A 14798-nucleotide genomic window follows, 5' to 3' on the forward strand; every position below is an offset into this window, starting at 1 on the left:
CAAAAAAATTAGCTTGGCATGGTGGTGGCGCCTGTAGTCCCAGCTACTCAGAGGCTGAGGCAGGAGAATGGCGGGAACCCGGGAGGTGGAGTTTGCAGTGAGCCAAGATTGTGCCACTGCACTCCAGCCTGGGCTACAGAGCGAGACTCAGTCTCAAAAAAAAAAAAAAAAAAAGGGAGGAGGGCAGCATAAAAAAATTCTCAGAGCAACGTCTATGGTCTGGACTCAGTGAACGGCAGCTATTTTTAGACTTCGCCCAGTAACTCAAAAGGCCCCATGCCCTCTGCCACATTACATTACGCTCATGATTAACAATGCAAAACTTTTGCATAGCTGCCAAGTATGGTGACTCATTCCCTCTTTAAAGGCTATAGTTAGTGTTACCTTGCATAAACATAGGTTAAGTATTTGAGTGCCAGTTGTTTAAATGAGCTGATATGTGACAAAATGTAACCAGGCTTTTAGAATGAATGCATCTAATAAGCTTAATCAAGAACTTACAGTAATAGATTTCTAACTTATGAATAGAAAATCACTTAAATGAACTCTGATTGTTAAAAATGACATAGACAAATATTAGTATCAGTAGGCGTTATTTTCTCCTATATTAACTCCAACATATATGATTTTAACAATTTTGAAATCTCCCCCAATGTTTTCTGTGATTTCTCACCATTATCTGGGGGAAAACAGAACAAAGCTATGATTTGCTAGGGTCAAGCAACGATTCCGTTCTGACAGCCCTATAGCTAACACTGTTCATGCTTTTTGATCTGCACTTCTTTGAATACTATGCCTGTGTCTGGGAAAATTTCACCTTATAAATTCGTCTCTAAGATGAAAGCACAAACCCAATTTCCTTTGCATCTAGAACACAGGCCTATAACCCTCATATAAGCATATGTTGCTAATCCCAAGTAAGAAGAATGCCAGGTAAGATTGAGTGTTGACTTCACTTCATATCAATGAAGGAGGGAGAAACTTGGATTTGAAATTTCGCGTTTTGTGACTGACAAAACCTGGTACAATGTTTTGCTAATGTTGTAAAACTACAGTGACTCGTACACCTGTAATTGTTTGGGGATCACATTAGTGAAGTAGTCGGACAGCATATAACTCTGCTAGGATTTCTGATAAAAAATTATGTTTCAATTGAAATTTGTAAGTTAACTTTTAAAACAAATTATTTTAGACGTGCTGTTTTGATTATCTTATTAATATTTAAATTTTACTGTTGCACCCAAAAGTCAGTTATGCCTTTCAAAGATTGTTTTAAAAGTTGGCTCCATCTTTGTGGTGGGCAGAACTAGGCCATATCCCCCAAGAACGTCCGCATTCTCATCTCTGTACACCTGTGAATATGTTAGGTTACATGCCACAGGGAAAGTTAAGGTTGCTAGCCAGTTGGCCTCAAAATAGGTAGATTATTTAGAGTCATCCCAGGAAGCCCAGTGACATCAGAATGGTCTCTAAAATGGGAAAGAGAAGCTGAAGAGCGAGAGTCAGAGGGAGATGTGACTATGGAAGGAAGAAAGAGAGAGAGCAGTGTTGCTGGCTTTGAGGATGCTGTGGGACCACAGGAATGCGGGTGGCCCCTGCCGGATAGAAAAAGAAAGGAAATGGACCCTGTAGAACCTCCAGAAAGGAACTCAGTCCTGCTGATACCTCGATTTCAGCCCACTGAGACCCTTGTTGAATTTCTAAGCTACATAATTATAAGACAATGGATTTCTGGGGTTTTAGCCACCAAGCCATTAGAGGTAATTTGTTACAGCAGCTGCACAGAACTAATACAATTAAAAAGTGTGACTTTACTTTCTCCAGGAGGGAAATTTCTGGTGCTTCCAGCTGTATATCAAAAAAGTATTTGGAAAACAGGTTCATCTAGATAAAATATGTTTTTTTTCACAAATTTCAACAGAACACGTCTCTGCTATCAAACAACTCTGTTAATAACTCCTGGTCAAATACAGAAAATACAGGCAAGCAATATTTTATATCTGTATCCACGTTTAGTTACAGAGTAAACAATGACTAAAGGTTCCTTTAAAAGTAAAAAATACATCTTACCAAAAAAAAGAAAAACCCAATCTGAATAATGACACTATACTTAAACATAGAGAGTTCAAACAACTCAGCAGAAATGCGATGCGTTTCCTAATTATTAACTTGGTTGCTGACCATGAGATGCAGGATGCAGGTGTTCAAAGGAAGCATGCACTTTACCTGAATTTACTCAGTAAAACAATTCCAGCTTCTAAAATTGGTTTTAGGAATGATAACTTTTTTTTAAACTTTGACATGAAATTAACTTGTTGCTGAGAATTTGCACATGTGAATTCACCTTGACATTGATTTTTCGCAATCTTTATAAAGAAGAATAACATAAATAAACATGGCATTTTCCAGGTGGCTGCAAATCATACCAGGGAAAATAAAATCCTCAAATCGAGTGGAGTTTTGCAATAATCTTGTCCTTGGGGTGAAACTGTAGCAAGAACATGCTTCTAGAATTTCTAATGTTGAAACACTGACCGCTGTCCAAGGTGGAAGAACATTAAATCAAATTCCACGGTGGGAACAGGAATGATCATGAGATGGCGAAGTTTGAGATTTCTTATTCTCCGTTATTTCTGTGCCCATAACAAATCATTTTTCCAAGTTAAGAGTCACAGACAAGATCTATTAATTATCTTTCACACAGCAGTAAGAAGGAGATGTCTATTCCTGACTTGAAAAAATTCAAAAGAGTTGTAACATTGGTGTGACACCTTAAGCAAAAACCTTGGACTAGTTATTTACAGTTGTAAAGGGACCCAAATTAGCCACAGCAATCAGATTATATTTACACTTCCCATTGTTAGGGATGAAAATCCTCGGTGACAGTCACCAGCAGAAATCTCTGCCAGCCTTCCAAACGACCACCTTCTGTGGAAGCCAATGTTTTCCCGGAAGACAACAGATCTGGGGCGAAAATGTCCTGTGCTGATTAAAACAACTAACCCTAGCATAATTTTATAAACCTCAGAGAGCTGCAACAGCAGTTGGGTTTTATTATTTACTAAAAGGTAAAATATTTCTCAAGATTATGGTTACAGATATACTTAATCGTTCCTTCACCACATGGGATTATTAATACAATACCCATATTAGATTTTATTCTGTATCTGATGTACACAAAAATCAGTTCTCTGTGTGAAAATGCTTTTTAATTTACATAAGAATGAACATTCAGCATAGATGTGATTGCTAATAATTTTCCCACAGGTAGTTTTTGGTTTATAAGAGAATGGAAATGATTTATAGTTATGGTCAGTGATGATAACCAAATACTCAAATCACATTGTCTTTTTAAAAAAAAAATATTTTCTTGCCGATTCTGTTGGAAATCACACCAAAATACCTTGATGTGATAATGTCTTAAAAATATATAAAAGAATTTCTCTGGTACCAAAACAGAGATATAGACCAATGGAACAGAACAGAGCCCTCAGAAATAACACCACACATCTACAACCATCTGATCTTTGACAAACCTGACAAAAACAAGAAATGGGGAAAGGATTCCCTATTTAATAAATGGTGCTGGGAAAACTGGCTAGCCATATGTAGAAAGCTGAAACTGGATCCCTTCCTTACACCTTATACAAAAACTAATTCAAGATGGATTAAAGACTTACATGTTAGACCTAAAACCATAAAAACCCTAGAAGAAAACCTAGGCAATACCATTCAGCACATAGGCATGGGCAAGGACTTCATGTCTAAAACACCAAAAGCAATGGTAACAAAAGCCAAAATTGACAAATGGGATCTAATTAAACTCAAGAGCTTCTGCACAGCAAAAGAAACCACCATCAGAGTGAACAGGCAACCTACAGAATGGGAGAAAATATTCACAACCTATTCATCTGACAAAGGGCTAATATCCAGAATCTACAATGAACTCAAACAAATTTACAAGAAAAAGCAACCCCATCAAAAAGTGGGTGAAGGACATGAACAGACACTTCTCAAAAGAAGACATATATGCAGCCAAAAAACACATGAAAAAATGCTCATCATCACTGGCCATCAGAGAAATGCAAATCAAAACCACAGTGAGATACCATCTCACACCAGTTAGAATGGCCATCATTAAAAAGTCAGGAAACAACAGGTGCTGGAGAGAATGTGGAGAAATAGGAAGACTTTTACACTGTTGGTGGGACTGTAAACTAGTTCAACCATTGTGGAAGTCAGTGTGGCCATTTCTCAGGGATCTAGAACTAGAAATACCATTTGACCCAGCCATCCCATTACTGGGCATATACCCAAAGGATTATAAATCATGCTGCTAGAAAGACATATGCACACGTATGTTTACTGAGGCACTATTCACAATAGCAAAGACTTCGAACCAACCCAAACGTCCAACAATGATAGACTGTATTAAGAAAATGTGGCACATATACACCATGGAATACTATGCAGCCATAAAAAAGGATGAGTTCATGTCCTTTGTAGGGACATGGATGAAGCTGGAAACCATCATTCTCAGTAAACTATCACAAGGACAAAAAACCAAACACCCCATGTTCTCACTCATAGGTGGGAATTGAACAATGAGAACACATGGACACAGGAAGGGGAACATCACACTCCGGGGACTGTTGTGGGGTGGGGGGAGGGACAGCATTAGGAGATATACCTAATGTTAAATGACCAGTTAATGGGTGCAGCAAAACAACACGGCACATGGATACATATGTAACAAACCTGCACGTTGTGCACATGGACCCTAAAACCTAAAGTATAATAATAATTAAAAGAAAAAGGCAAAGAAACCATCTTGCAACCAAATAACAAAAAAAGAAAAAAAAAAGAGTTTCTGCTGTTTCGACATGTGATAGTTCATGTGTAACGTTCATCAACAAGTGGAAATTGTCACTCTACCTATTTCATCAATTAGGTCGCAATGAGTTTTATAATTACCCACTAGGTGCTTCATGCAAAAGGCAGTATTACATTCATAATATGAACTTATTAGAACTTCTAAATACATTCAGTAGTAATAACTATAGTATCCGTTTTCCTTTTAAAAATGTTCTTTACAGAAAACCAAACACCGCGTGTTCTCACTCCTAAGTGGGAGTTGAACAATTAGAACACGTGGACACAGGGAGGGGACATCACACACTGGGGCCTGTCAGGGGTGGGGGTTATGGGAGGGAGAGCATTAGGAGAAATACCTAATGGAGGTCACGGGTTGATGGGTGCAGCTATCCACCATGGCACGTCTATACCTACGTAACAAACGTGCACATTCCGCACATGTGTCCCAGAAGTGATAGTTTAAAAAAAGAGAAAAAAAAGCTCTTTATAATGATTACAATTCTGAACGTTACAACACTATCCTCCTAAAATAACATTATTGGATTTCTTTTATCTACCTCACTCAGGTTCCATTTTTAATCATAACCCTTCACAAACACATGGTAAAAGCAGTGATTTACTGTACTGGATTTTTAACTACCTATCTACATTTATGCTTTGCTGTTAAATCTGTCATTCCTGACAAACACAGCTAAACAAAAACATTTGTTTATGGTATGAGATTAGGAACAAAAATCAAGAAAAATGATGTAGAACAGGGAATGATCTGATTTTTCAGACCAAAAAAACTAATTGAATTGTTACTTCAAAAAGGAAAGACAAGACAAAGGACATTTGGTGAATATTTGCAAAAAGGGAAAAAAAAAGCTGGTCGCATTGGTCAGCAGCAGTGATCTACAGCTCCGTATAATACGGTTCCAGCTCTATAAATCTTTTCTACTCCACAATACTTTCCCGAGAAAGTGATGTATCTCTAAAAAAGTTCCATCTACGTGTCACCCTGAAAGCTTACTATGTTGAGGATAATTCCAAATGCAGAAGTGTGCAGCACAACCCCTTTTTGTGACCCAAAACTGACTTATCTATCAACCATGAACATGTTTATAAAGTAAATATGGAAATATTCTAGCTTTTTAAGGAGAATGCTTGTCTCCTTTAAAGTATTTCTAACCTTCCAAAGCTTCTAAATATTAACATCTCTAAGCATAAGAAACTTTGCTCCTCCTGAGGTACTGAGGACTATTCTTACTGAATTACTGAAGTAAAAAATGTGTCGTATAAACCCAAGGATGGAGAGTCTAAATGACTTTAAGAAACTCCTGCAATGTCATAGGCACTGCAGGCTGTGAGGGGCACACATTTGAATAAGCCTGAATACGCCTAGTATCAGATTGAAGCACGTATAAATAAAAGGCCCTAGACGGCGAGAGATGATGGTAACTTAAAATATTACACACAAAGGAACGGAATCCAGATGCTCATGATAAAATATTTTAAGATCTCATTTTGTTTCTAACTGGTCTTTAGAAAATTTGGGGAACTCCAAAGTTAAGTAGACAGAATATTCAGGTAAATAACATAGTTTAAATACATACACATGCATACACAACATAATTATTTTTTTTAAAAAGACCATAATTTTAGCTGTTTTGTTTTGTTTTAATGAGGGATTGAAACTGCATACTATTAACATATGCCCCAAAATTGCAATTTGCTACATCTGACATTACACTTTCCTCTATTATATGGTAGACTTTAGCAAATCAATTTGCAGATTATAAAGTGCTACCAATCACCACTTCTGAATTCATAATCTACTGATGTATGTTTAAGATTTGTACCTCCTTAAATTGCCATAAACATCTGCAACCCTCCCATCATAAATGTTCCTCAGAATGTTACAAGACTCAAATTTAAGTCTATGCTAAGTATTCTGAAGGCAATTGCTTCAGTGTAGTGATACATGTAAGATCCTTTTTCTTTTTTTTTGTAACCTCCTCTATAAACAGGCAACAAAACCTCAGTATTTTAAAAGTGAATGGGTTTTTTTTTTTTCAATTTTATTTTAGAGACCCTTTTAGAACACGTAGTTAAAATTAAATACAACCAACATGATCATGCCTTTTAAAAAGTCACCATTTTATAAAGAAAATATCATGTAATTTAAAGTTTTTAAAAGCAGGGTTAGTATTAGAACTTTATTATATGGGCCAATGATTTCTGTTTAAGAATATTTTGTTTCAGTCTGAATACAGTCATCCCTTGGTACCTGTGGGGCACTGCTTCCAGAACGGACCCTCCTCAGAATCTGCAGATACTCAAGTCCTTTACATAAAATGGTGTAATATGTATATATAATCTATGCCCATCCTCCCGTATACTTTAAATTATCTACAGAGTTGTTATAATACTTAATACAATGTGAATGCTATGTAGTTGTTATACTGTATTGTTTATCATTTGTGTTATTTGTATCATTTTTTTGTTTTTCATTTTTTCAAATATTTTCAATTAGCACTTGGTTGAATCCATGGATGCAAAACCAGAGGATGTATTTTTAATCCCCAAAGTGTTGAATGAGTCGTGAGTCACAAAAACTAGTAAAATTAGTCAATCAAGTTTGTTTTTAAAAGCTGGTGGTCCAGCCGGGTGTGGTGGCGGTGCCTGTAGTCCCAGCTACTTGGGAGGCTGAAGCAGGAGAATGGCTTGAACCCAGGAGGCGGAGGTTGCAGCTAGCCGAGATGGCACCACTGCACTCCAGCCTGGCAACAGAGCGAGACTCCGTCTCAAAAAATAAAATTTAAAAAAATAAAATAAAATAAAATAAAAGCTGGTGGTCAACAGTTGATTAGATTTAAAAAATGTATATATACACCATGGAATACCACACAGTCATAAAAATAATAAAATCATGCCCTTTGCAGCAATGTGGATGGAGCTGGAGGCTATTATTCTAAGTGAACAAACCCAGAAGCAGGAACTCAAATCATTTCACATTCTCACAAGTAGGAGCTAAATAATGGGGACACATGGACATAAAGATGGAGATAACAGACATTGAAAACTCCAAAAGCAGGGAGGGCGACTGGGGAGTGAGGGTTCATAAACTGCCTATTGAGTGTAATGTTCACCATTTGGGTGACAGGTGTACTAGAAGCACATACCCTACCATCACGCATGGAATAGCCATGTAACAAATAATCTCTGCGTCTAAAATTAGAACATAAGATAAATACAATAAAAAGATGGTGGTGACAATTAGTAAGGTCTGCCTGATATGGTTTGGCTTTGTGTCCCCACCCAAATCTCATCTTGAATTGTAGCTCCCAGAATCCCCACAGGTTGTGGGAGGGACCCCGTGCAAGATACTGAATCATGGAGGTGGTTATTTTCCATGCTGTTCTCGTGATGTTGAATAAGTCTCATGAGAGCTGATGGTTTTATAAAGCACATGCCCTCTTCCCTGCTGCCATGTAAGATATGACTTTGCTCCTCATTCGCCTTCAGCCATGATTGTGAAGCCTCTCCAGCAATGTAGAACTGTGAGTCCATTAAACCTCTTTCCTTCATAAATGACCCAGTCTCGGGTGTGTCTTTATTAGCAGCATGAGAACAGACTAGTACACTGCCCTTTCAAACTGATAATCAATCAACTCAAGGATATGTCCAGAGATTCCTCACCTCCCCAAACTTCCGCTTAAGGGTTTCAGGGCTGACACGGGATGTGTCAGTTTATTCAAGCTAATGCATAAGCAAGCATACCAAGAGGACAGCTAGAAAATCTCTGCTCTTCTCTCCAACTTTCCCTGATAAACAATGCCAAAAATGCGTTTCAAACTTCCATGTTTAAAATTATTTTTGAAATAATTATTATGCACCTCCACTGATAGGCTCATAGGACTTAATGTGAATAATATAATACATAATCCAAATCCTGTTGGAATTCTCAGTGTCTGTTTTCTCTGTTTATGTCCATGTGTCCTTACTCTTCAGCTCCTACTTATAAGTGACAACATGCAATAGGCATGTAAACAAGAAGGCATTAAACTTGGAGGGAATAAAACTAGAAGTATTTTTGGCCGGATAGAAAAATGAAAGTCATGATAACAGTGAACAACAGGGGTATAGTTAACTTTAGTTGACGTTTCTGAATTTCCGTCTAAACTCACTCTATGACTACTACTTTTAGAAGTTGATTCCTCAAGAGAAGTGACTTGACATGTCGGTAAGTAGATTTTCCAATTATTGGAAGTAGGGCTAGGCAGGAGAGGTTTTTCCATCTGACCTAAAGAACTAAATTCAGATAAAATATTTTATACAAATTACACAATATTGTATACAATTTATACAAACATAAACTAAGACATTTCACCTCACCAAATCAGGATTCATTCATGATAGGTGTTGCCTTATGATTGTAATTACATATAACATTTAAATATTCGAGTAAAAATATAACTCTCAATTACAAAAAGGCAGGACTTAAAACATATTTCCATAAAGACATAAAACTTAAATTTCCCTATATGTTTGTTAATGTCTTTGGTCAATTTAGTTTCAAATAGATAAATTACATTGTTATACAATGGTAATAGATATATAAAGTACAGATTGTTGACTTTATATTTAGTATGTTTGCACGATATTTTTGGGATATAGGCAAATGTTTATTAAACTATATAAACCTCTGAGAATCTATTTTATGAGTACTACTGTATCTGCTAGCCCACTTAATCTACATCAACAAGAGTTCATACAAGAAGATATATCATCAGGAAGCCAGGATTTCAATCTGCCTCTTATCACAGTAATATGAAGTCAATCTACAAAATATAAAAGATGGGTGGAAGAAGTTAATGAACCCATTTATCTTCATGTATGGAAAATCTAATGCCAAAACAGCACATGATATTTTATTCACTATTTTCCCAGTGCATCCTACATTATGGAAGAGTTATTTTATAGCATCTGATAACATTTCTTTTGACTTCTATTTGTATGAAATAATAGTTTAAATATAAAGAAATGTTTTCATGTAGAATGTATTCAAATGCTAAAATATACACACATGTTATTGTCATCACGGTTGTAACAAATCTTTGCTTATTAATGAACTACCTTTAAATAATAGAACATTGTTTAGGTTTTGAAATGAAAGGAAAGGAACAGCTACAATGCAGTTTTAACCTTTTTACAACTAGAAAATAGTCTCAGAGTTTAAGTGTTTTATTTAAATTTAACTCTGGAAATAACAGTGCACTTCTCAAAGCTCTGTAAGTCTCAGTAACTTTGCATTAGTTGTAAAATTTAAAGAACTAAGTCAGCAGACTTGTCCCTCAGATATTTTATTTTAAAAACAAAAACTAAATGAATCATGTACTTTAACGTAAAAAGTAAAACTGACCCTGAATAAGTTCAGTGGATTATATCGATGTCAGCATCTTTGTTACGATACTGTCCTATAGTTTGGCCTACATTACCACTGGGGGAAGCTAGGCAAGTGGCAATAAAATATCTCTGCATTATTTCTTATAACTGCCTATGATCATGTAATTATCTCAGAATTAAAGCTTAATTCATAAAACTAGCTTCTTTCAAATATAAATAACCAAAGGTTATATTTCTTGAGGAAAAATCCAGATTTGAACACTTTCAATGTTTAGAATTTCCCCAGTCAATTTAACATGTGATATGACCACTTAGCTATTTTGAAGGTGACAACTTTGTGTTCACTTGTCCTAAACACAGAATGAGTTTTATAAAATATCACTTACACAGAGTTTGGTCAGATTTGAAGATATGAATGTTAGATTATGAAGGGAAAATTTCAGTTTGGAACGACAAACAATACTTCCTGAGAAATCTGCTGTAAAAGACATCAACATAGTGAAGGATTACAAAGATTTCTGGTTCTTATATTTTGTTTTAGAAAGCAGAAAGAGTATTTGCCAAAGTCCTTACAGAAACACTGAGAAATTTTACTTTAATCAGAAAATAAGGAGATACCCTAAGTTTTAAAAATACTTCACGCAAAATGTGTATCATGCAGTTTAACAAAAAGAATCTCAAGGACAGCATCTGAAATAATTGGGGTAGGAAATTCCATAAGCAAACATTACTAATTTAGATTAACCAAGCATTTCTTTGCTAGAAATTAAACCCATTATTTTATTTCACCAATTAACTTTATTATGGAACACAAACCATCTATGCGTGCATGTGTCAGTCCCAGCATACACATTTGATGCTAGATGATAAATGTTGCAATTTGCAGGGTAAAGTTAGTATTTGCATTACTCCGTTGTCTCTTAATTTTAAACAGAATTGGCACCTCTTCCTGGAAGACATCCTGTCCTTTCCTGTGCCATTTCAAGGGTTGTTAACTTTTTCTGACTGCTGTAGTTCTTAACACATCCTATGACACTGTTGTTTACATATGGGTTTTTAAAATAGATTGAGAACTTTTTAATTTATGAAGTGTGTGTAAAAGAATGTATGATCATTCATATTCCCATTTCATGAAAAAATAAATCATATTTTGGACGTAAAAATTGTTAAAGGAAAGCTTTTCTATAAATATTTTCTTTTAATAGTACTTTTAATCATTGAAATTTAGATCATTCAATTATGGAGATTTCTTCATTGAAGAGAAAATATCTCTTCAAAACTCTAAATAAGCTGAGCTTTATCAACTAAATTTATAGGAATACAGGCTTCAGAGGTATTAATTTATCTTACAATATTTTCCCTTCTAAAATTTGTCATGTTTTGTCACAGGTTTAAAGTGCAAGGCAACTATTGACATGAAAGATAATGTGGTATATGTAGTATAAGTGAACCTGATCTTTTCTCAAATATTTATTATTTTTATTTTCTTTGCTGTCAAGAAGAGTGGTAACAAATACGTATTATTTGTAAAGCCCCACAAAATTTGCATGAAAATAATTGTTGCATGAACTAGACATGCTTTCTGTGATATTAATCTGCAATATTCTGCAAGCCCCCCAAAAAATTCACATTCATTACAAGAAGCTTATTTCAGCATTTTACCTGTCAGAAACAGTGATTAATGTAGTTCAAATTATTTCATCAGCTAAATTCCTTTGAGATGTGTAAGATAAGGTGGTTCTTCAGAGGAACTTTGGACGGGAACTTATGACTGTAGTGACATGAATACATATGAAAGTACTTCATTTTTAAAATATAGAAAACAGACATGAAGAAAATGTACTTTAGAGTTTCATATCACTGAAATCATCATTTTTTTCAAATGAGGCACTAAGTAAGTGCATACGTCAATTTTTTTCCCAGCCTAGGCAATATGGCAATATATATAAGAACAAGTAAATATAACAAACAGTACAAGATTCATCTGGAGAAAAATAATTATACACGTGATAAAATACGAAAGAACAGAAGAAAACTCAATTGTTGATGTGGGATAAACTCATCACAGGATATCAATATATCACCAAGGTTTGCACATTTAAAACATGGGCAGGCCACAAGGAGGAGCTCTTGTGCAGGGATAGTGGCCTTTAATCTTCTATCTTCACTCTTTAATGAAAACGATAGGAATGTTAGTAATTTGAAAAAGCATCACAGCAGTATTCATTAGAGAAGAATTGTGTGAACTGCCTTTCACCTGCTGAGCCCTGTTGGAAGGAATCAGCTGTAGGAGGGAAGAAGGCATTTATAAAGGCAAAAGATCTGGAAACAGCTCTGGCCATCAGGTACTGAGAGAGAAGAGGGAGAGCACAGCAAGCACACAGCCGTTGCGAACTCGATGGAGAAATAAACACTGTAAGAGGCAGTGGCCACAAGAACCAGCCTGTGGGTGGTATTTACAACTTAACTGTACCTCCTAGCTGGGTGTATTAGTCAGGGTTCTCTAGGGCGACAGGACTAATAGGATAGATGTATGCATGAAAGGGAGTTTATTAGGAGAATTGACTCACATGATCTTAAGGTGAAGCCCCCAATAGGCCATCTGCAAGCTGAGGACCCAGGAAGCCAGTCTGAGTCCCAAACTGCAAAAGCAGGGAAGCCAGCAGTGTCCCCTTCAGTGTGTGGCCGAAGACGCGAGAGCCCCTGGCAAATCACTGGTGTAATCCAAGAGTCTGAAAGCTGAAGAACTCAGAGTCCGATGTTCGAGGGCAGAAAGCACCCAGCACGGGAGAAAGATGGAGACCTGAGGACTTAGCCAGTCTGGTCCTTCTGCGTTCTCCTGCCTGCTTTTATCTTAGCCACAATGGCAGCTGCTTAGACAGCGCCCACTCAGATTGACGGTGGGTCTGTGTCTCTTAGTCCACTGACTCAAATGCTAATGTCCTTTGGCAATACCCTCAAAGACACACCCAGGAACAGTTATTTGCATCTTTCAACCCAATCAAGTTGACACTCGTTATTAACCATCACACTGGGGAATAGCAAGCATCAGCTACCAACTATTCTGTACTCATTTAATCAAAGCTTTGCTATGCTTGGGTTGTATTACAACACGAAGAAGAAGAGGCCTATCTTTTTATCATTTTTAATACACTGGGGCAGGAGGCAGAAATACAGAGGACTCTACCAATTGACCTGATTTCCAGAGAGGGACTATGCACTACCAGGAGTGAAAAATTTGCAACATGCCACCCAGGGTACGAGGACACACACATATCTTCCTCGTTTGATGAAAAAGTGGCACAAATTAGAGGACACTGGACAATAACTTTTATGAATTAAATTCAGAGAAGAATATGTGTAAATAATAAAGTAAGAGGAGGTGCTTCTCTAAAGAGCGTGATATAAATAACTTTACTTAGAAAATATTTAAGGTCTAAATATTTTCTCATTGTTTGTCCTTGTTGGAATATTGAATACATAGACACTAAAGGAACGCTTGTGGCCAGGCTCTGTGGCTCTCGCCTGTAATCCCAGCACTTTGGGAGACTGAGGGAGATGGATCACTTGAGTCCAGGAGTTTGAGATCAGCCTGGGCAATATGGAAAACTCTGTCTCTACACACACAAAATATATATATATACACGTAAATTAGCCAGGGGTGGTGGCATGCGCCTGTGGTCTCAGCTACTCCAGAGGCTGAGGTGACAGGACTGCTTGAGCCCAAGAGGTCGTGGCTGAAGCAGTGAGCTGTGGTCACATCATTGCACTCCAGCCTGGGCAGCACAGCAAAACCCTGTCTCAAAAAAACAAAAGCAAAAACAAAAAATGCTTGTGATAAACGTGAGACACTGAGATTAAATGTAAAAGGGTGTTCCTTACACCCACCGCCTAGCTACCCAGCTCAAAATAAGAAGTTGCTGAGGCTGGGCACGGTGGCTCACGCTTGTAATCCCAGCACTTTGGGAGGCCGAGGCGGGCGGATCACGAGGTCAGGAGATCGAGACCACGGTGAAACCCCGTCTCTACTAAAAATACAAAAAATTAGCCGAGCGTGGTGGCGGCGCCTGTAGTCCCAGCTACTCGGAGAGGCTGAGGCAGGAGAATGGCGGGAACCCGGGAGGCGGAGCTTGAAGTGAGCCGAGATCGCGCCACTACACTCCAGCCTGGGTGACAGAGCGGGACTCCGTCTCAAAAAAAAATAAAAAAAAAAGAAGTTGCCGAAACCCTTAGGGTCCCTGAGGGTCCCTCAACCTGACAACTCTCTCCCCCAAAGAGATTACCATTATCCTGTATCTTGTGTGGTTTTTAATTCCTCTTTATTTTTATTAATAGTTGTACCATCATATGTGCCTCTAATATGTTGTTTAGTGTTGCATGCTTTGAACTTTATTCAGGTATACTCAAGAAGTATGTATCTTTCTGTGGTGTGCTATTTTCATTCAACATTGTGTTCCTGAGATTAATCTTGTTAACATTTACAGTTCCGGTCCCTCATTCACACTGCTGTGTAGTATTCCATTTGTAAACATGCT

This window comes from Symphalangus syndactylus, chromosome 17, assembly GCF_028878055.3.
Source record: "Symphalangus syndactylus isolate Jambi chromosome 17, NHGRI_mSymSyn1-v2.1_pri, whole genome shotgun sequence".
In the NCBI taxonomy this organism is placed as follows: Eukaryota; Metazoa; Chordata; class Mammalia; order Primates; family Hylobatidae; genus Symphalangus; species Symphalangus syndactylus.